Below are 21,690 nucleotides of genomic sequence, written 5' to 3'. Positions count from 1 at the left end.
TCTTTTGTAAATTAATAAAAATACCACAAGGACCACAGCCCTGCAGGCGCTGCAGTCTTCTCCAGAGTTTAATTGCAGGACTCACAACCTTCCTCTCTCTTCCCCTTCATAACACAGTCTTCCCAGTTGTTCAGCACCAAGAGCTCAGACAGAAAACTGACATCACCAGGAATTAGGCATGGAGAGCTGCTAAATTCAAAATATGACCTCACAGTGGAAAAGGAACAAAAAGGAAAAGTAGCCTTCAAAATAAAACAGGAAAAACCCAAAAGACGAAAACCATGTAATCATTTTCCAGAGAGGACTCTCTTTTAACTTGTGGATTTTACATTTTAATTAACTATACATGCATGCATGGTTGATAACCCACTATCTTCTTCAGGCCATCTTCTACCTTTACTAGTCTTGTGGTCTCAGCGAAAGCTCAAGAGAGACAGAGTATTCTGAAGTCTTGTCTCTCCTCTTTCACTACCAGCTGTCAATCTCACTCACACTGCATCCTGTAGTCATGTAGTCACAACTGCTCTTCAAAGTTTTCTTTTTACCATTACATTATTGTCTGCTTATGACAACAATGAACTTGGGTGACATCCCATTTTCATCTGAAAGGTGTTTTATTGAGTTCAGGTCAAGACTCTGTGCAGACAGTCAAGTTCTTCCACACCAAACTCACTATAAATGTCTATATGGACCTTGCTTTGTGCACTGGTGCGCAGTCATGTTGGAACAGGAAGGGGCCAGTCACAAACTCTTCCCACAAAGAGCTGAAGTGTTGAGAGTTCCTTTCACTAGAACTAAGGGCCCGAGCCCAGCTCCTGAAAAACAACCCCATTAATGTACAAACTGTAGCTGCTGTCTCTGTCCTCTAGATGGAGCTTTAATAACTGAATCAAGACCATCTGCTGGATTAAAATAGGAGGCTCGAGGCGGAGATGAGGTGCAGACCAAACAGGCTTTTATTCACCAACATTAGCAGAAAGCAAAACATAAGAAAAAATAAAACAATACAGCACAGTGATGTAGCAGGGAAGTTATCCAAAGCGTAAGTCAACATCTGAATGTCTCAAAAATAAAATAACATGTAAGTTGCTTTGGCACTTTGCTAATGTGGCTGAATTAAAAGAACTCTGCAGAGAAGAATAGATCAAAGTTCCTCCAGTGATGATAAAATATAATTTGAGTACACCATAAGGGGTAATCTGATTATTTGTGTAATCTGATTTCACCTTTAAAAGTAATCTGATTACTTAAACTTGTCGAGGAGATTCATGCCAACACACGTTTCCCACATTAACCTGCTCTGCGGTTTATCCTCTGTGCTGGACAGGCTGGTTATTCTACAACAGGTTATTGCAGATGTGCATTGCTGCCATCTACTCTTCATTTTTACTTAGCTCAGTTTGCATTAGTAATGATGCTTACACATACATTCAGTAAGGAAGCTCTGTATTCACTCATCTGCCTGCCTTCCTGGGTGCTTTTGTGCTGTTAGTCTATTCTTTACATCACTTCCACTTTCCCATGTTGTAACTTAATTCTGTCATCTTCACTCTGATCCACTCGTTTTATTACCCACCGTAAGCCTGCCTTCATCTCATCTCCAAGTTATCCTGGCCAAAATGATTTCCTCATCCAAGTATTAACCTGCTTCATCTCTGCCACCACCAGCATCTAGACTCCAAAGGGCCCTTGCCTACTTCCTGCCACTGTTAGGCTCTACTCTGCTATGCAGCTCCATCTGAATAGTTTATTGCTCAAACTCAGTACTTCAATAAATCATGTTCAATTCCTTAAAATGGGCTTTATTGAAATGTCTGCTGTTCTCATTTTGTCATCTTTTAGTGTTATTATAAATGTAGATTGGGTAACGGTAACTGTGTAGGAAACTGCACTGTTGCATGATGCATGCAACCAAAATAAAGTCGTTTGTAAAGATGAGCCCGGAGTGTGCAATGGCAAGTTTGGTGTGAAATGGTCAGGTCCATCTATAAGGGCAAGGAGTGTTTCATGTATGTAAATAAGCCATCCCCTTTATTTCATTACAGTGTTCAGATTGTTAAAATATTATTTTCTTTAATTGTCACAAAATAATGTGTGCCCCAGTCTCCAGTGGAATGTAGTACTGGAAGAATGGTTATTCCTCCGTTCTACCACAAGAGGGAGTATGCCCTGAAATGAGCAGTCTACAAGGGCTAAACACAGTGGGCCACTCATTGTAATGTAGTGGGCCTAGCAAGAGTTAAGAGACTGGTTACAAAACGTGTAATATAGTATTATGTATGGTAATCCTCATTATGTTTGTAATCATCTTTTAATCTTGATTTCATTTATTCTACTGTAAGATGTATTTGTTGAGGTTGAAACATTTCAGTCCACTGTGACGATGGACTGTGTCTGTATATTTGCAGATTGTACACCAAAGGCTGACACATTAAGCCATAAAGGTTTTATTTAAGTGTGCAACACTTCTCCTCCCCTTGTATGGTTGACAGCTGTGTGGTGCAGCCTTATAAGTGGTTGTCAGTGGTGGAGAACTCATGCATTTCTCTAGATAAGGCAGGTATTTGACCATAATACACAGTGCCCAGCTTTGTGAAAAACCAACACAGCATATGTTAGAGTGAATTGTTAAATGTTTGTCATTTTTATTCTTACCATTTGTACTTTAACTGTGTGTTGAAAGGAATTCTTTTGTTCTCCCCTCCCCAGATTCTCGAGGTTCTGAGTGGGGGGCTGTAGTGTTTTATCACAGGCAACATCCTTGTGAAGGTCTGTTTGATGTGGTAAAACTTCCTGCCCTTTGTATGGCTTCACTGTGTTATCTAGGTGAACCATAGATTGGGTGTGGGGAGGTTACCCTCTTTATGACCTAGGATGTTGTTCCTGCTGTGTGACCCTTTTGGTCAGCAGTTCTCACACACACACACACACACACACACACACACACACACACACACACACACACACACACACACACACGCACTTACAAAACCACAGGCAAGGTACCCTTTGTGTGTATGTATACATCATATGTTAATGACCCTATGCATATTCAAGTAACCTCAATAAAAGGAGTGCTATGGGGAACCTGGCTGAGAGTCTGACGGAGGTCAAGTGGGTGGAACGACACTTGGCTCCAGGCAGGCCTCCTCATGCATGAGTAACACAAAGAACGTTGCCTACTTGTGTCTTGTTCTTGCTGTGTAGCAAATTGTCCTGAACGTTCCAGCGAATAGGTTTACGCTACGAACCTATCAGCATATCAGCACAAAGACCTCATACCAACTGTTATTCCAGTAGTGGATGGTTAGTGATTTGAAGTTGTTTTCCAGCCATAAGACCTGGGCACCTTAAACCATGAACTTCTCTGTATACTAAAGTATTCAAGAGTCAAATGTAACGCAGAGAGAACAATGATCCCAGGCACAGCAGCAAATCTGCAAAACAAGGAAAAGGAAAATAATCAACATGTTGCAATGGCCCAGTCAAACTCCACACTTCAGCTTGTGCTACTGTGGTGAGAGATTAGTGAGCAGAGTGAGATTGATCGTCAGACTACTGCTTCTACTACTGCTAATATACTAATACGACTAATAATAATGAGAAGTTATTGCTTCTAAAGGTGATAATCTTTGCTGCTAATCTTCTAATCTGTTAATCTGGAACAGTATAATTTGACATATTCAAGTCATCAGCACTTTTTTACTTCCAGATGTTGGTTTTTTTTGTTATTTTCTGAAAGAGTGTGAATTAGGGTGACCATATTTTGATTTCCAAAAAAGAGGACACTTAGCTCAGTCATGAAGAACTTGCTTAAAGAAACAAATTTAACATATTTAAACGATGCCTTCTCTGTGCGGTTAATGAATTATGAAATAAAATATGTCATATAGGCTTTTACAAGTCAACAAGTGCAAAAAAAAAAAAACTTAAAAACCTCTGGAATTAAATAATGGTACAGAAATAATGCCTCATCTGCATAAGAAAAATTACCAGTACTGGGTCGGTATGAGGGCTGGACTGGGACAAAATATCGGCCTTTGAATGAAAACAAACACTGCTGTCACAGTGATGTACACTGTCTTGTTGGTATATGTATGATTTCTATACATTTTACATCAGATGAAAACTGTCATGGTCCTGAGTCTGTCTACTCAGTGTTTTGTGTTTCTTTATATTATTTCCTGTGCTTGTTTATCCTGTTATATCTTTGGTTGAGGTTTGCCGTTTGTTAAGGTTTTGTTCTGTGCCTGCCTGCTCCCACTTCTGTGTTCCCTCCATCTGTCTATGGTGTCACTGTGTCCGCTCGTGAGTCTGCCTGTCAAGTTCAGTGTCCTGTCTGGTTCTCTGTGTCTGTGTGTTTCCTGTTTTATTCTGAAAGTTCATGTCTCATGTCGGTGTGTTCAGTTTTACCTCTCCCCTGTCTCGTTAGCCTCATTCCTCCCAGCTGTGTCTCCCTCCTGTTGCCCATTCCCTGATTACTCCCCTGTGTATTTAAGCCCTGTGTTTTCCTGTGCTCTCTGTCGTGTCGTCTGTTTAATTCCATGTCAGTCTGCATTATTCTATGTTACCCGGTATTCATTCTGCGGCTCTCTGCCATCTCTCTTTGTGCATTTTGCTCCTCCTCCCGTGAGTGTCTGGTTTAAGTTTTCTTCTTTAGTTTTCCCAGTTTAGGTTTGTTTACTCCCCGCTCTGCTCTTCCTGTTTTTGTCACCTTATCACCGCTGTAAATAAACACTCACTCGCACCCCAGCCAGTACCTGCATTTTGGATCCTTTTCCAATACTCCACACGACTGCTCCTCAGTCGTGACAAAAACTTTGGTTGTAAGATTCAGGAAATTATTTATTAAAAATGAGACATTTTAAATGAGAATAAGAAAGAAAAGTATTTTTTTTTGCCCCCCTTTCCCTGTTAATGCCCTACCTGGCCCCCTGGCAAAGCTTTCCTAGACTCACCCCTGCACAGTTACCAGCTGTCAGCCACTTAGAAAAGGATCCTGGTGTTTTTTGTCTCTCAGAAACAGTTCATAACTTCCCTTCAACTCATTCACCTAAAAGGTAAACCTGTTTCTCCATCACCTGTTCATCTGTATCTGAATATGATTTTCCAGAGTCTAAAGCCAATGAGAAGATTTTTGTTACCACAACCTCTTGTTTCAGTACACCTGTAGTCTTGATTTTTTTCACATATGAGCAGGCTTTGGTAGCATGCAGGTTAAGAATATGTGCATATAACCAGAGAACAAAGTAACTTTTTTAATCCTAAAATCATTGGCTATTGACCTGAATGCGTAGTGCTACCACTTCTAAAGTTTTTATAATAAAACTGTATAGGTAAATGAATAATTGAATATAATTTGTATATATGCTAATATTAAAATTTAATAAAGTTAATGTTAAAAATAAGACGCTAGCCAGGCATTCTTCTTCCACTGACGGCTGCGGGTGTGTTGCGTGAGATTCATGAATAAGAATGTTTGAGTCACTGTTTAATTATGATTTTTAACTTAGCTTACAAATAAAATAACATAATAAATGACAATAAAATAATATTAATTACGGCAAAAATCATGTGCTAAAAACACATTCATGAGTGGTTGTGCTATCCATCCAATTAATGAATTTGGTCACAGCTTTTATTAACCTTAATAAATCAAATTTTGACTTAGAGCAACAGTAGAGTGCTAGAACCAAGGATTTGATGCTGATTGTCATAGCAAAGCAGGTGATAGTGTAGCTCACTGGCCTTTGTTAACAGCTGATTTTCTGTTACTAATTATTTCTCTTTTAATTAAAATGCTGGACAAATTTGTCCTGAAGCCTGAATTTTAAAATGAAAGGATTTCATATGATGCAGATGAATTAGAAAGTCATAAGTCAAAAGTTTTTCTTCACAATTTTATAATAAACATTTTGATTGCTAATTAATTTACGGTAGATCAGACACTTATTTAATTAACGCTACATGAATAAAATTACAAACTCACAGATATATATATATATATGCTAGCCTTAACATTTAATAAAGTTAATGTGTTAAAAAATGAGAAGCTAGCCAGGCATTCTTCTTAAATCGACGGCTACGGGTGTGTTGCCCAAGATTCATGAAGAAGAATGTCTGAGTCACAGTTTGATTATGATTTTTTAATTTGGCGTACAAATAAAAATAATAACATATTAATTATGACAAAAATCACGAGCTAAAAAGCAGCATAGTTCCCCCACAGAGTAAAACACATTCATAAGTGGTTGTGCTATCCATCCAATTTATGATTTAGGTCACAACTCAAAAGTTTTTCCTTCACAATTTTACAGTAAATATTCTGATATTTAATAAATTTATGGTAAATCAGACACTTATTTAAGTAAAGCTACATGAATAAAATTACAAACTCACAGAGATAAGTTACCACGAGAGCCGATACCAGGAGAACACAGACAACCAGCACGGCCACTCTGAGCTTTAATGCATTGTTTGATTTTGCATGTTGAGAGTGAAGAGCTTCACCTGATTTAGAGGAGACAGAAAGTGAACAAACAAGTACATAAACATTTAATAAATAGTTCTAACTCTAGTGCATCTGAGGACAGATGTAAAGATATGTGTTTGTCTTGTTTAAAATGAAAGAAAAAATTAAAACAGGTAAGAATCACAGCTGGATTAGACCAACGAGAAACATGACAAAGTTCATATTACATAACAATAAGGCTGACTTCTTCAAATGACCTTTTTAATATATTTATATTTTAAAATTCTAAGTAAAAGGTTAAGATATTTCAATTAAAAGAGTATTGTTTCATTTCATTACATGTTACGTTCTATGACAGTGTTGTTCACAAAAATGTATAAAAAGTTTTTCTCCTCCCTGTTGATTTACCACCACATTACTGTTCTTACCTTCTATGTATTTCTGTGGACGGCTCATCATACTGAGGCTTCAGCTGACTTCAGAGTTAGTCCAACTGTGTCTTATTATTTTAATCAATTCCTTCAATATTTGCTGAAAATTCTGCATCAAGATTCACCTCTGCGACCCTCACCTCAGGCTTTTCAAAGAAAAATGAAGCACAACACCTTTCACAGCTCTGTTAAAAAAAAAACTTCCTGATGACTTTAAAGGATGGGGAGGAGGGTCTATCTACAGCGCAGCTCATCTATTTCAAGACAAAATCAAAGAGATACTAGAGCAGAAAAAATATTACCACCAGAGAAGCTTCTCAAACAGCAGTTAAAAAAACAAACCTGTTCAACACAAATGTTTGAAAACTCATTTCAAACATTTGCTTAGCTCCATGCATGACAAATTCTATTATTAACATATCAATAATTTCCATCTTTTATGGAAAATGTGAAATGTTTCTATAAAAACAGAAAAAAAGACAAAACAAAGCTGTTGGTCAGTCCTAACTAACTCTCTACAATCACTGTTTGTTCTCATCATTTTTGTTACCTGTGATCTCATCATTAATCATGCTAATTAATTTCATTTCAGCTGAAAATATATAAAGTGGAACAGGAGAGTAGTTACTGTATGTTTAACAATAAGAGTACATTTTATGGCTGTTTTTGAAAACATGTTTCTGTCTTGCTTAGCATTTGCTAAATATCTAATATATTCCTAACACAGTGTATCTTTGTGCAGCTACAAGAATGTCAAATGTTTTTGTCAATTACAGTTTCTCTCACTGTTTTCTCACAGCAGTGTCTCACAACGCCGAATGCGAGAAGAAGAGCCACAGGAAACAAGACATTTGTAGTGACTACACATTAAAATATCACCTATAATTGATAACAGTTGGTTCCTTCTTTTCTTCTAACTTTTTTCTTTCTTGGTTTAAGTGTTATTATATACACTGATATGCGTCTCAAGTTTTATGCACAGATATTGTTTTATTCCTGCTTTGATTTAGCACCACACTGATATATCATACCTTATATGTAGCTCTGGGGATGGTTCATCATCTTTTTGTGGTATTTATAGCTATTTCATAAAACTTCATGAAAGACAGATGAGCATTAAGACTCACTTTAAATGTTTCCCAGCTCGTCTCTTTAGGATTTTCAGAAAAACATTTGTAAATTATTTTGTTCACTGTTTTCTAGTGAAAGAATTTCCCGTTAGACTTTATAAAGTGGGGATTAGACATTATCTGCACCCCGTGCTTTAAACTTTAAAACTATGAAACTTTTTACACTAGCAGTCAAACGTTTGAACACATTTTCTCATTTAATGGTGTTTTCTTTATTTTTATGATTATTTACATTGTAGATTCTCACTGAAAGCATCAAAACTATGAATGAACACATGGAATTATGTAGTAAACAAAGTGCAAAGTAACTCAAAATGTTTTATATTTTAGATTCTTCAATATAGCCACCCTTTGATTACTGCTTTGCACACTCTTGGTGGAGTCACTGGAAAACAGTCTTGGTGGAGTTCCCAGAGATGCTGAACACCTGTTGGCCCTTTTGCCTTCACTCTGCGGTCCATCTCATCCCAAATCATCTCAGTTGGGTTTAGGTCAGGTGACTGTGGAGGCCAGGCCATCTGGTCCAGTACTCCATCACCCTCCTTTTTGGTCAAATAGCCCTTACACAGCCTGGACATGTGTTTGGGGTCATTGTCCTTTTGAAAAACTAAATGATGGTCCAACTAAACGCAAACCAGGTGGGACTGCATGTTGCTGCAGGATGGTGTGGTACCCATGCTGGTTCAGTGTGTCTTCAGTTTTGAATAAAATACCCAAAAGTGTCACCAGCAATGTACCCCCACACCATCACACCATGCATGTAAAGACCATCCGTTCATCTTTTCTGCGCTGCACAAAGACTCGGCGGGTGGAACCAAAGATCTCAAATTCCTACTCAGACCAAAGCACAGATTCCACTGGTCTAATGTCCATTCTTTGTGTTTCTTGACCCACACAAATCTCTTCTATTTGTTGCTTTTTCTTAGTCGTAGTTTCTTAGCAGCTGTTTGACCATAAAGGCCTGATTCACACAGTCTGCTCTAAACAGTTGATGTGGAGATGTGTCTGCTACTGGAACTCTGTGTGGCATTTATCAGGGCTCTAATCTGAGGTGTTGCTAACTTGGGATTGGTGACTCAGATGAATTTGTCCTCAGCAGCAGAGATGACTCTTGGTCTTCCTTTCCTGGGTCGGCCCTCATGTGAGATGGTTTCATTGTAGCGCTTGATGGTTTTTGTGACTGCACTTGGGGACACATTCAAAGTTTTAGCAATTTTCCGGACTAACTGACCTTCAGTTCATAAAGTAATGATGAACTGTTGTTTCTCTTTACATAGCTGATTGGTTCTTGCCATAATTTAAATTCTAACAGTTGTCAAATAGGGCTGTCAGCTGTGTACCAGTCTGACTTCTGCACAACACAACTGATGGTCCCGACCCCATTAAGAAGACAAAAAATTGCACAAATGAACCCGGACAAGGCACACCTGTGAAGTGAAAACCATTTCAAGTGACTACATCATGAGGCTCACTGAGAGAAGGCCTAGGGTTTGCAGCACTGTCAACAAAGCAAAGGGTGTCTACATTCAGGATTCTGAAATATGAACCATATTTAGAGTTCTGTAGCAAAGAGAAAAGTTGATAATTCTGTATATCGTGCTTCATATATTTGATGTCTTTCTATATTGTAGATACATACTAAAGTAGTAAAAATAAAGGAAAAAACATTAAATGAGAAGGCGTGTCCAAACTTTTGACTGCTGGTGTAGTTTCAGTATCATCAAGGTCACTTAAGTTTTGCTGGTCCAGCAGTAGTTGGTCTGATTTAATGCAGGAATCATTTCAGATCTTGATTTGCTTAAATAACTTGCTCATCTGTGCGGTTTATCTATTTATAGGGTTTTTATTATTGTGCATTTGTGTCTTAAAAACATTTTATAGATTTATATTTTTTATCATTTTAAACATACTACAGAATTAATTTCAAGAGACCCAAAGGTAAAAAAGTACCACGTTGTTTATTATAATTTCTCAAACTGCACATCTACAGCTCAAAGCAATATCCATTCATTTTCTGCAGTTGTTTTTTTTCTTGTTATTTTATTACACTTTTTTTGGATGTAAGCTTGATAGTTTGTTAGCTGTCAGGGTGAGCTGTGTGGTAAGACCCAAAACACAGGACTCAGAGATGGAATAATTAGGGCAGCTTCATTGGCTGTGGAAAAAAAAACCCAAACAACAAATAACAACAAAAATCAAAAAAACAAAAAACAATTTTTATTTATTTATCTTATTTATTTTTTTTAAGTGGCAGGTAATTTCAAATGGAATATTTCTATCAGCCCAACACACAAAATGTTTGTCACGCAGTGTGTTGCTAACTAAAGGTCGAGTTGCTGTATTTCACAATGAGAAAATAAAGAGCCAATTTCACTCAGATATCAAGAAAGATAAGAAAGACAGGACAGGAGAGGAAGACGAGAGGTTTGATTTAAAGGTAAGGATTGCTCAGCGGGGTTTGATAAAGTGCAGATTTAAAGCTTGTAAGTCCTCATGTGTTGAAATTGGATATTGGGTCTTTACATGTGACATTATGTTTTTTCAGATTATGAAACATGCTGCAAATCAGACTGAGGTAGACTAACTGTTATTTAAAGGTCTCATGAAAATCCTCTGCAGGTTAGTGCAGGATACACAGGTTAGTTTGCTGTACTATGACGGATTTAAAGTAACGAACAGTGTGCGAGTTGTACAGTGGCTATGGTTTCATTTTCAGAGTTAATCTCTACTACGCTTGATGTAACCTAACATGAATTTTTGCTGTTGATGCTGAGATTTATTGACTGAATTTCATCTTCCTACCAACTTTATACAGCCTAGAAAATAAGACAGCATAAACAGTGTAGTGTCAGTGTAGAGGATTGAAATCAGCCAGGACAACTCATGACACATCTGCTTACAATTTGTCGAATTCTGTTGTGTACATCCACAAAGAGCAGCTGATCACAGCCTGTACACCAAGGAAACCTACTGGAGCTCTCACTAGAAATTGTTATTTGTGATTCTTTTACCCACACCGAGCCATTACAACTAATTCTAGGGTTCCCCCACTTGCTGAGACTGTACACATTTTCCTGTTTAGAGGCAAAAACACCATCTACAATGTAGGCAATAGAAAATAAATATAGTCTTTATTTTCCTTCTTTTCCTTTAGATTCAAGCTGAGTATAATTAGAATAAATGAAGGTTAGACTAAAGTTTGCATTCCTTTCTACTGATATTATGTTTTTATTTTTGGACAAAAATAGAAACGTCCTCCAAAGAGCTAATTTTTACTTTGAGTACATTTTAGAGCTTGTAATTTTCCTTGAGTAAAGAAATTGAATCATTACTTCAACTTTTACTGGAGTATTTAACAGCAGTATTTGTACTTTTACTTAAGTACAGAATGTCTATACTTTTGCCAACTTTGCTTTTGTTACACAAAAACAACAAAAACTTTATTTCTGGTTGCTGTATGTAGTCTTGTAGATTGTCTTCACGTTTTGAAAGTTTTTTCATTTGTCACAGTTCAAACAGTCAGCCATAGTTCTTGTGTATAGTATTTTTAGTCTTACTGTAAACATTCCCCTCCTCCTTTAAATTATGGTAAGTCAGATAGCTGTGGAAACCATAGCTGCATTAACCAAACAGGAAACAACAACAAAGTTCACGGAAGAAACCACACGTTGAAGTGTTACACCCCCCTTTGCTTGTTTGTTTCTTCTTTGTTGAACTAAATATCAAATATACCAAATACACTGATATGTTAAAGGACTGAATGTGTACTATAATTCGGTCTTAATTTATGTGCAGATAGTATTGTTTTATCTTTGCATACCCATTTTAACCAGCAAAAATCAGTTTTGTTTTTCAGATTTGACTCTTTATCAGCACATGAAATGTTCTTACCCTCTGTGTAGCTCTGTGAGCAGCTTTTCACGCCTTGGCATCAACATCCTGACCTCAGTTATTCCGGTGAACAGAAACAAGGGCTTGTCCGGAATGGCTTCACCTATGACACATGAAAAACATTGTGAATCTTCATGTTTTAATGACAGACAGTACCTCAAACGGCCCAATGAACCGAGGGGCTAGTTTCTTTGATTCAATTCATAGAGGTACGTACTTGTGTTAGAGCCAGACTTTCTGGCCAACTTGATAGGTGTCAGCTGGAACACGCTGACGATTTGCTAGACTTTTATTCTGTTCAGCTGACCTGAATAGAGTGCTCCGTGTGGTTCTACAAAAACTGTGACAGTGGCGCATGTTATGCTGCATGAAAGATACTGCTAGTATCCCTCCAGTGATGGACAGTGCAGGGGTAGGTTCCCCTAGGAAAGCCTCAAATGGAGAGACTCAAGTGGCTGCAGATGTCATTAAATTGCGAGTGTACTCCACCCATGCCAACTGGGAAACCCATGTGGACGTTTGATGAGGCCACACACCAAAGAACCGCCTACAGCTCCTGGTTGGCCCTCTCTGCTTGGCTGTTGGTCTGCAGATGAAACCCAGAAGACAAATTGACTTGGCTCACTATTTCCGTACAGAACTCCTTCCAAACAGACGAGATGCGAACTGGGACCCTGATCTGACATAATATCTTGAGGAATGCTGTGTAATCGAAAAACAAGGTCTCTTAACAGTGTAGCAGTCTCGAGAATGGTGGTCAACTTGGGTAAGGCAACAAAGTGTTTGTTTTAGAAAAACAATGATGGTTAGAATAGTGGTGTTACCTGATGGAGGTAAGCCAGTAACGAAATCCAAAGCTGTGAGACCTTGGCCTCTTGGGCATAGGAAGAGGTAGAAGAAGGCCAGCGGGACGGCGTCTTTTACTAGAGATGGCCACCAAAATAGACGTTTTGAAAATAGACGTTTTTCCGGGTGACAGACGAATCTGTCTGTGTGCACCTAGTGGATGACTAAAAACACGAGGAAGCAGGGGTTGTTGGGTATTCTGGCGTGTTGCATGTGTGACTGGCAGCTCGTGAGCTGCAACCGCAGTAAATAAAATGGCTCAAAACAACACTCTCTGGACCACACCACACCACAGTGGTGCCGAAACCCAGGAGGCGGCACGGTGGGTCCTTACCGGAGCCAGGGAAGGGAGGAGCTGCCCCAGATGCTGGCTGAAATGGCGGCCACCCAGCGGGAGCTGGTGGCGGGGGCGCCGCCGGCGAAAAGAGCTGCGGGACAGGACTAGGCTGAGCGCCACCTGGGGCGAAATGCGGAGCGGGCAATGCAGCTCCAGGCTTGGTCGACACCGCTGCTGCCAACAACACCAGTGGAACCTGGTGGTGGGGAAGCAGTAGAGGAGCCGTGTGGGACACCTCGGCAGCCGGAGGTGGTAGACAGGACGCACTGGGGTCCGCGTCTGCCGGAGGAGGGGGAACAGCTGGGTGAAATGCTGCTCCTGCTGGGAGTGGTGGAGGAGTCTCTCAACCGGAGGCGGCGGACAAGGTGCACAAGGGTCTGTGACGGCCGGAGCAAGAGGGGCAGCTGTGCAAAGGGCTGCTCCAGTCAGGAGCGGTGGAGGAGCCATTCCAGCTAGTGGTGGACGAGGTGTGAGAGGGTCTGTGCCCGCTAGAGGTGGAGGAGCCACTCTAGCCGGAAATGGAGGAGTTGCACGAGGATCCGCTCCAGCTGGGAGCGGTGGAGGAGCCGCTCCAGCCGTGAGCTGTGGAGGAACCGTGTGGGGAGATGGAGGTCCAGGGGACCTCCAGGGGAGCCTGCTCAATCTAGGTCCAAGACTGAGGCGCGAGATGCTCCGGAGCAACGGATGCCGGCCCATCCGCCCGTGAGCAGGGGCTCACAACTGTGCCTGCAGGGTTGTGCTGGCTCGCCAGGTGACCATGGGCGGCCTCCGGAAGGGACACGGCCCTGTTGCCGAGGTCGGAAGCCAGTTGGGGAGAGTAGGTTTGGCCAGATGGCTCCCTGGCCTCAGTCAGGCGATGGGGGTGTGTGGTGAGGCATGGTCAGCGGTGCCGTGCGGACGTACCTGCATGGCTTCAGCAATCACGCCCACCGTGTTAAAAACACGGGGAAGCAGAGGTTGTTGGGTATTGTGGTGTGTTGCATGTGCGCCTGGCAGCTTGTGAGCTACAGTTGCGGTAAATAAAATGGCTCAAAACAACACTCTCTGAACCCGCTGTGTCTCTGTCACACCACATTGGGCTTCTCCTTTTCTGAAGCCTCATGATGTGGGTGGGAACTGGTGTGAAAGAGCGTCTGGCTTTGTGATCCAAGATCCAGGTCTGTAGGTGATAGTTAAGTTGAATCTGGTGAACTAGGGCCCACCTGACTTGATGGGCATTCAGACGCTTGGCAGCTTGTGGGGAAGTCAGGTTCTTATGATCCATCCAGATGAGCATGGGGTGCTCATTTCCCTCCAACCAATGCCTCCACTCTTCTAGAGCCAACTTGACATGATTGCCCACGTCATAGTTTTGCTCTGACCAAGAGAGATGTCGAGAGATAAAAGCACATGGATGCAATTTGCCTTTGGTGCATTCTGAGAGGACAGCCTCCACGCCAGAATCAGAGGCGTCCACTTCTACCACAAATGGTTTGCTGAGGTCTTGCTGGACCAGGATGGTGGAGGAGAAAAGCTGCTTGAGTTGATCAAAAGTGTGGGGCTCAGGCCACTCCACCACGGCCCTAATCTTGGCTGGGACTGCCCGGAGCTGACCCTGCTCCACAATGAAGCCCAGGAAAGAAACTGTTTGCATGTGGAAATCACACTTCTCACCTTTGACAAATAGGCAATTTTCCAGAAGGCGCTGTAAGATGAGACGGATGTGGTCCACATGGTCGGAGTGAGTCTTGGAAAAGACGAGAATGTCATGCAGATAGACAAAAACGAAATGGTTAAAGTCCCTCAGAACATCATTCACCAGAGCTTGGAAAACAGCAGGTGCATTGGTCAAACCAAATGGCATGACAAGATACTCGAAGTGACCTAGGTGAGTGTTGAAGGCAGTCTTCCATTCGTCACCTTTTAGGATTCTGACCAAGTGGTGGAGGTCCAGTTTAGCGAAACTGGTGGCTCTAACATCCTGATGTTATTGTTTAGACAGTTGTAGGGCCATGGGAAGTTAACTAAAATACTGTTCTTGTATATTTTGAACCTTGTGTTCAGTGGTGAGCCATCAATCTACAACTATCTGCCCTTTTCTGCGGATTCTGTCAGTTCTTCTCAAAGGAGTCAAAATGTTATTTCTCACAGGAACATTATCTGAAAAAGATTTTTCAAACATTGTTGAACATTTGATTAAAATCCCAAAAGGTCGATTCTGTTCATCTGGATGTAGTTTTCATTGCAAGAATTTGATTAAAATGTTTTCTTGGAAAATAAAATGCCAGTGTTATGGGTATGTTTGCTAGGAGAGTGCTAGGTGACATTCAGGGAATGTTCTGTGACTGTTTGCTGAATGTTCAATCCAACCCCTACCTGCAAAAAAAAGTAGTGGCATAGCTTGTTTGTCTATTAATCTCTGTTAGTAGTACACCCGTATGTGCTCCAGCCTAACACAACAAAAAGGAGGACAGCACCACCTTGTGGCACTATTCTGCAACTGTAATTCACAAGCAGGCACTACGTCTTCTGTGATGTTATGTCAAAAACTGCATGTTCAACTGTTTAATACCACTTTTTAGGGCAAAATGAGATGGTGGGTCACTGTGGTGTCCAGTCTGGCCTCAGTCCAACACGAGAGAGAGAAGAAAGCACATTCTTTTAATATCACGGATCTCAAACTCCAGTTCTTGAGGGCCGGTGTCCTGCAACTTTTCTTTGTGTCCCTGTTGACACTCCCAGCAGGACACGCACCACTGGCAGACATCTGTTCAAATGGCAATAAAATCAAAGCATTATTTGCTCCTGTCACAGTACTAGGTCTGTGACCCAGTATTTGTGTTTCATTCTTTGTGATTATATTATTTGATGATTGTTGATTCATGGTTTTGGTTCTCTTGTTTTCTGTGTGTGTTATATTCTTGGTACCTTGGATTTAGGTTTCTGTTACTTTGCCTTCCCCATGTCCCATGTCTAGTTACTCTTGTCTCCATGTTCCTTCTGCCTCCCAACTCACTCGTGTCTTTTGTCACTCCTGTCACTGTGCCACTGTGTTGTCTTTGTTCAGTGTCAAATCTGCGTGTCTGTGTTATACTTCCTGTTTTACTTTGATGGTCCCTTGTCTCATGTCAGTGTTGCTAGTTTTGCTTCCCCTTGGTGTTGTCATGTTTGATTACTCCCAGCTGTCCTCTCCTCCTGTGTCTCCCTTGTTATCCCTCAGTGTATTTAAGCCCTGTGTTTTCCTTGCTCTTTGTCATGTTGTACCCTCAGTTTGCTGTGTGTTTTTCCTCTGTGTTTCTTATTTTCTGGTTTTTGAGTCCAGTTTTGTTCCTAGTTTCATGTTCAGATTTTGGTTTGTTTTTGTGAAGTGTATTTTGTAAAAGGTTTGTTCAGCATTAAAGCTGCTGTTTTTAGTTTTCATTCTGTGTCTGTGACTCCTGCAATTGGGTCCTATCCTACCTGCCACACAGCACACCATGACAGCTCCAGTCTTTATTTTTGTGAAATATTTGGACTGAACCCTCCAAACCACTCTCTTTTTTTGTCCCTTCAGTCTATTACAGTTTGTAAAGCTTTTTAAAAAACAGACTATTTTTCAATATTTTTAATCATCTTATTCATCCTATATCAGTAAATCAAAGCCCCTTTTTTAATATTTATTGTTGTAACAGACCTGGAGCTTTGAGCATTTCTCTCAGTGACCTGTTGTTGACAGCAATGTGCTGTCCAACTTGTACCAAACTATCGTAGTTTTGTTTAAATCAAGTGATTGTAGAGACCATGTGATGAGTTTTATGTTTCAGCTCTTCATCACTAGGTTTCTTTTGTTGCTTGTTGATAGCTACCAAAATTTTCTGGTTGAGGTGCAACTTGCTAAGGAACATTTAACCGAATATTAGTGGAGGCGTGTGTGTATATTTGAGTCTGAATGCATACTGTGATGTAGATTAGAGAAAATCCACCCAGTTCTTTGTTTTAAAGTCATTAAAGATGGATGCTGTACAATCGTTCCATGTTGGAAAAATAACAGTTTGAAGAAATAATTAAAAGCCCCCAAATCAACATGATATTCATGCCAGTGATGAGTGTATGTAAACTTGACCACAAATTCTAAAAAGAAGTCTTGGCATGGTGAGCTGTTGTCTATCTTCAGTCTTTTCAAAAATAAATAATTGTGAGAACTTCGTGTTTCAAAGTTTTGAAGAAATGCTGAAGGACGAAGAAGAGATTTTTTTTCTGCTCCATGCTTTAACATTTGTTTTATTGTAACTGGATTCACATAAAACTACTTATTCTGAGTAACACTGAAGTCTCTTTATGTAGTTTAATTTAATTTTCATACAGGTAAAATTTTCAGATATCGACCTGCAGCACCCATCTGCCTCATCAGTGTTTGTTTTGACTCCAGCCTCATTTGTCTTTAGATGTAGTACTTTTCTTTAATATAGATACACAAAACACATTTAGCTTCAAAAGACTGTACAGCAGACAGTTCAATAACACATTATCCAGGAAATTATTTATATAAAAAAACAATTTCCCTGGTCGCATTACACTTTTAGCACATAATACATGAATAAGAAAATCAAGCACAAAATAATCATTCACATTTATTTCATTATAAACATTTCTGAATGGAAGCTTTAAATGTTTGCAGCATTAGCTTTGGAAAAATTGTCTCAATGTGTCCTTTACCTTCACGGTTTTTTTTTAAATGTTGAACTGAATTTTAGACACACACAGCCACAGCTGCTTTCTCACAAATACTTCTAAGAGTTAATTTGCAGGAATGATCAAACCAAAACATTATCCCCATTTGCCCCATCATCGCACAGTCCTCTCCATCAGGATCTTGCACGGGATAACTATTTGGCTCGGTAAGGAACCAAAATGTCAACCTATGGGATGAAGAACAGAAAGGGCATTAACTGTAAAAGTTAAAGTTGAACTTTGATTTTGAAAATGGACAAAGTCAGAATTTGTTCAATTTTTTTTGCCAAGACTGCATGTCACAAAATCTGTTTCCTTTTTTCTACGGTTTGTGTTTTGTCCTGGTCCTGTTGTTTCTTCTCTCTCTTTGATTTCTGCTTACATCCTCACTGTCACTGAGTCCCATTAATAGATGATTGCCTGATTGTTCTTAGTGTGTTTTGATGCATGTGTGCGTATATATATATATATATATATATATATATATATATATATACACATACACACACACACACACACACACACAGACACACATATATATATAAAAAAAAAAAAAAAAAAACACCCAGCACGCCCCTGCGGGCGGTTTATCCTTCAAGCTCGGGTCCTCTACCAGAGGCCTGGGAGCTTGAGGGTCCTGCGCAGTATCTTAGCTGTTCCCAGGACTGCGCTCTTCTGGACAGAGATCTCCGATGTTGTTCCCGGGATCTGCTGGAGCCACTCGCCTAGCTTGGGAGTCACCGCACCTAGTGCTCCGATTACCACGGGGACCACAGTTACCTTCACCCTCCACATCCTCTCGAGCTCTTCTCTGAGCCCTTGGTATTTCTCCAGCTTCTCGTGTTCCTTCTTCCTGATATTGCTGTCATTCGGAACCGCTACATCGATCACTACAGCCGTCTTCTTCTGTTTGTCTACCACCACTATGTCCGGTTGGTTAGCCACCACCATTTTGTCCGTCTGTATCTGGAAGTCCCACAGGATCTTAGCTCGGTCATTCTCCATCACCCTTGGGGGCGTCTCCCATTTTGACCTTGGGACTTCCAGGTTATACTCGGCACAGATGTTCCTGTACACTATGCCGGCCACTTGGTTATGGCGTTCCATGTATGCCTTGCCTGCTAGCATCCTGCACCCTGCTGTTATGTGCTGGATTGTCTCTGGGGCATCTTTACACAGCCTGCACCTGGGGTCTTGCCTGGTGTGATAGACCCCAGCCTCTATGGATCTTGTACTCAGAGCTTGTTCTTGTGCTGCCATGATTAGTGCCTCTGTGCTGTCTTTCAGTCCAGCTTTGTCCAGCCACTGGTAGGATTTCTGGATATCAGCCACCTCCTCTATCTGCCGGTGGTACATACCGTGCAGGGGCCTGTCCTTCCATGATGGTTCCTCGCCTTCCTCCTCTTTCTTGGGTTTCTGCTGCCTGAGGTATTCACTGAGCACACTGTCAGTTGGGGCCATCTTCGTGATGTATTCGTGGATGTTTCTTGTCTCATCCTGGACTGTGGTGCTGACACTCACCAGTCCCCGGCCCCCTTCCTTCCGCTTAGCGTACAACCTCAGGGTGCTGGACTTGGGGTGAAACCCTCCATGCATGGTAAGGAGCTTTCTTGTCTTGATGTCAGTGGCTTCTATCTCCTCCTTTGGCCAGCCTATTACCCCAGCAGGGTACCTGATCACGGGCAGGGCGTAGGTGTTGATTGCCCGGATCTTGTTCTTACCGTTCAGCTGACTCCTCAGGACTTGCCTGACCCTCTGCAGGTACTTGGTGGTTGCAGCTTTCCTAGCGGCCTCTTCATGGTTCCCATTCGCCTGTGGGATCCCCAGGTACTTGTAACTGTCCTCTATGTCTGCAATGTTGCCTTCTGGTAGTTCAATCCCCTCAGTTCTGACTACCTTCCCTCTCTTTGTTACCATCCGACTACACTTCTCCAGCCCGAATGACATTCCAATGTCATTGCTGTATAGCCTGGTAGTGTGTATCAGTGAATCGATGTCTCGTTCACTCTTGGCATACAGCTTGATGTCATCCATGTACAGGAGGTGGCTGACAACCGCTCCGTTCCGTAGTCGGTATCCGTAGCCAGTCTTGTTAATGATCTCACTGAGGGGGTTCAGGCCTATGCAGAACAGCAGTGGGGACAGAGCATCTCCTTGGTAGATCCCGCACTTGATGGTGACTTGTGCTATGGGCTTGGAGTTGGCCTCTAGTGTTGTGTGCCACATTCCCATTGAGTTCCTGATGAAGGCTCTTAGGGTCCTATATATATATATATATATATATATATATATATATATATATATATATATATATATTATATATATATATATATATATATATATATATATATATATATATATATATATTGGGGGTGCAACAATACTTGTATCGATATTGAATCGTTCGATACAGTGCTTTTGGTTCGGTACGCATATGTATCGAACAAAACGTATGATGCCTTTTCTATGGCCTGCTTTAACAACGTGCTAACCTTATTTACAATCAATATTGTATGGATGTAATAATGATACTAAAGATACAGAGCGCTGTTAAAAAATAAAAAAACAATACAAAATATCGAACAATACAAAATTTTGCTGTCTGTGTTGAGCGCTCAGTGGATCTGCGTTCGACTACTCCGCCTAAGCTGCACTGTCGAGTGCAGATCCACTGAGTGCAGCGCAAGCTAGCAAGACAGAAGCTAAGCTCGTTGCAACATGGCTACTGCCTCAACTGTACCCGAAACTGAACCTCCCCCACCCTCATTCAGATCTGGCCTTTGGAACTATTTTGGTTTTCATGTGAAACATGACCCTGGATGGTAAGCGCGTCATGGACAAAAGTAAAACAGTATGTCGGATGTGCCACGCAATGCTCAATTGGTGGGAACTAGTGCGTTAGCGCAGTTAGCTCGTTAACGTGTTGACGCCGTCCAGCCCCACACACGGAGCGATCCGCGGTAACTTGTTAACGGAGATTTGCGGCGTTATGGCGTTAACGTCATTTTAATGAGATTAACGCTGACAGCACTAGTGGGAACACAACGAATATGACTGCACATTTACGCCGACATCATCCTAGTGCAAAGACAAGTGGAAGCAGACAAAAACAACAAGCACGCATGCTACAAACTTTACCCGAGTCATTTAGACAGTTAGCACATGATTCTCCTTATGGGACCTGATATGTTTAATATGCTGCTGAGAATATACCCCAGAAGAAGCGTATAGTATAGCTTTTATTTTGGAAAGAACCATTTCTCTGTAATAAACTCTCTTTTCCAAAGATGAGTGATTTCTCGATCAGATAGATTTATTTTTTTATTATTATTTTGTTGTTTCAGCAACATTACATTTAAAAACTGTACTTTTGAGTTAAAATATATATTTATAATTTTAATAAATGACAAATTAAAAAGGCATGAACATTTTTTGTATCGAAAAAATATTGAACCGTTGCACCCCTAGTATATATACGTATATATGTATATGTATATATGTGTACTGAATCAAACCTTTCATTCAGTGGTGATCCGTCCACCCACAGCCATCTGCCCTCTTCTGCTGAGTCTGTCAGTCCGATCCAGAATTCTTCAGTTTTTGTCTGCAAGAATCTCTAAACAGGAACATTTGATCAAATTATTTTGTGAAACTTTCTGTTCTGGAATGATGAAACAAGAGGGTGAGAACATGAACCTGCAGCAGTGTTTCATACCTGCTCCTCACTGCTGTCTATCTTAACCAGGTCTCCTCCTTTAGTCCTACATTCAGTTCTGCTCTCATTCCAGGAGGAGGAATTGGTGGAGAAGTAATAGCACTTTCCTCCATGTTGCTTCCAGCCATCTTCACATTTATAACATGGATCATCTTTGAAGAGATTACATCAAACACTTC

General features: G+C 40.8%; 1 long non-coding RNA gene across 1 annotated transcript; it reads right to left on the bottom strand.

The window, feature by feature from the left end:
• Positions 1-3,299: 3,299 nt before the first annotated feature.
• On the bottom strand, positions 3,300-7,069 carry LOC109196503 (uncharacterized). Its single transcript, XR_002057947.2, has 3 exons — positions 6,901-7,069; positions 6,400-6,510; positions 3,300-3,437 (listed from the first exon to the last, which is right to left on the bottom strand). It is a non-coding gene; the product is annotated as an uncharacterized LOC109196503 (long non-coding RNA).
• Positions 7,070-21,690: the final 14,621 nt, after the last annotated feature.

This window comes from Oreochromis niloticus, linkage group LG22 (genome assembly GCF_001858045.2).
Source record: "Oreochromis niloticus isolate F11D_XX linkage group LG22, O_niloticus_UMD_NMBU, whole genome shotgun sequence".
NCBI classification, from domain to species: domain Eukaryota; kingdom Metazoa; phylum Chordata; class Actinopteri; order Cichliformes; family Cichlidae; genus Oreochromis; species Oreochromis niloticus.
The sequence above is the reverse complement of the archived record's forward strand: the minus strand, read 5'-3'. Positions and strand labels throughout refer to the sequence as shown.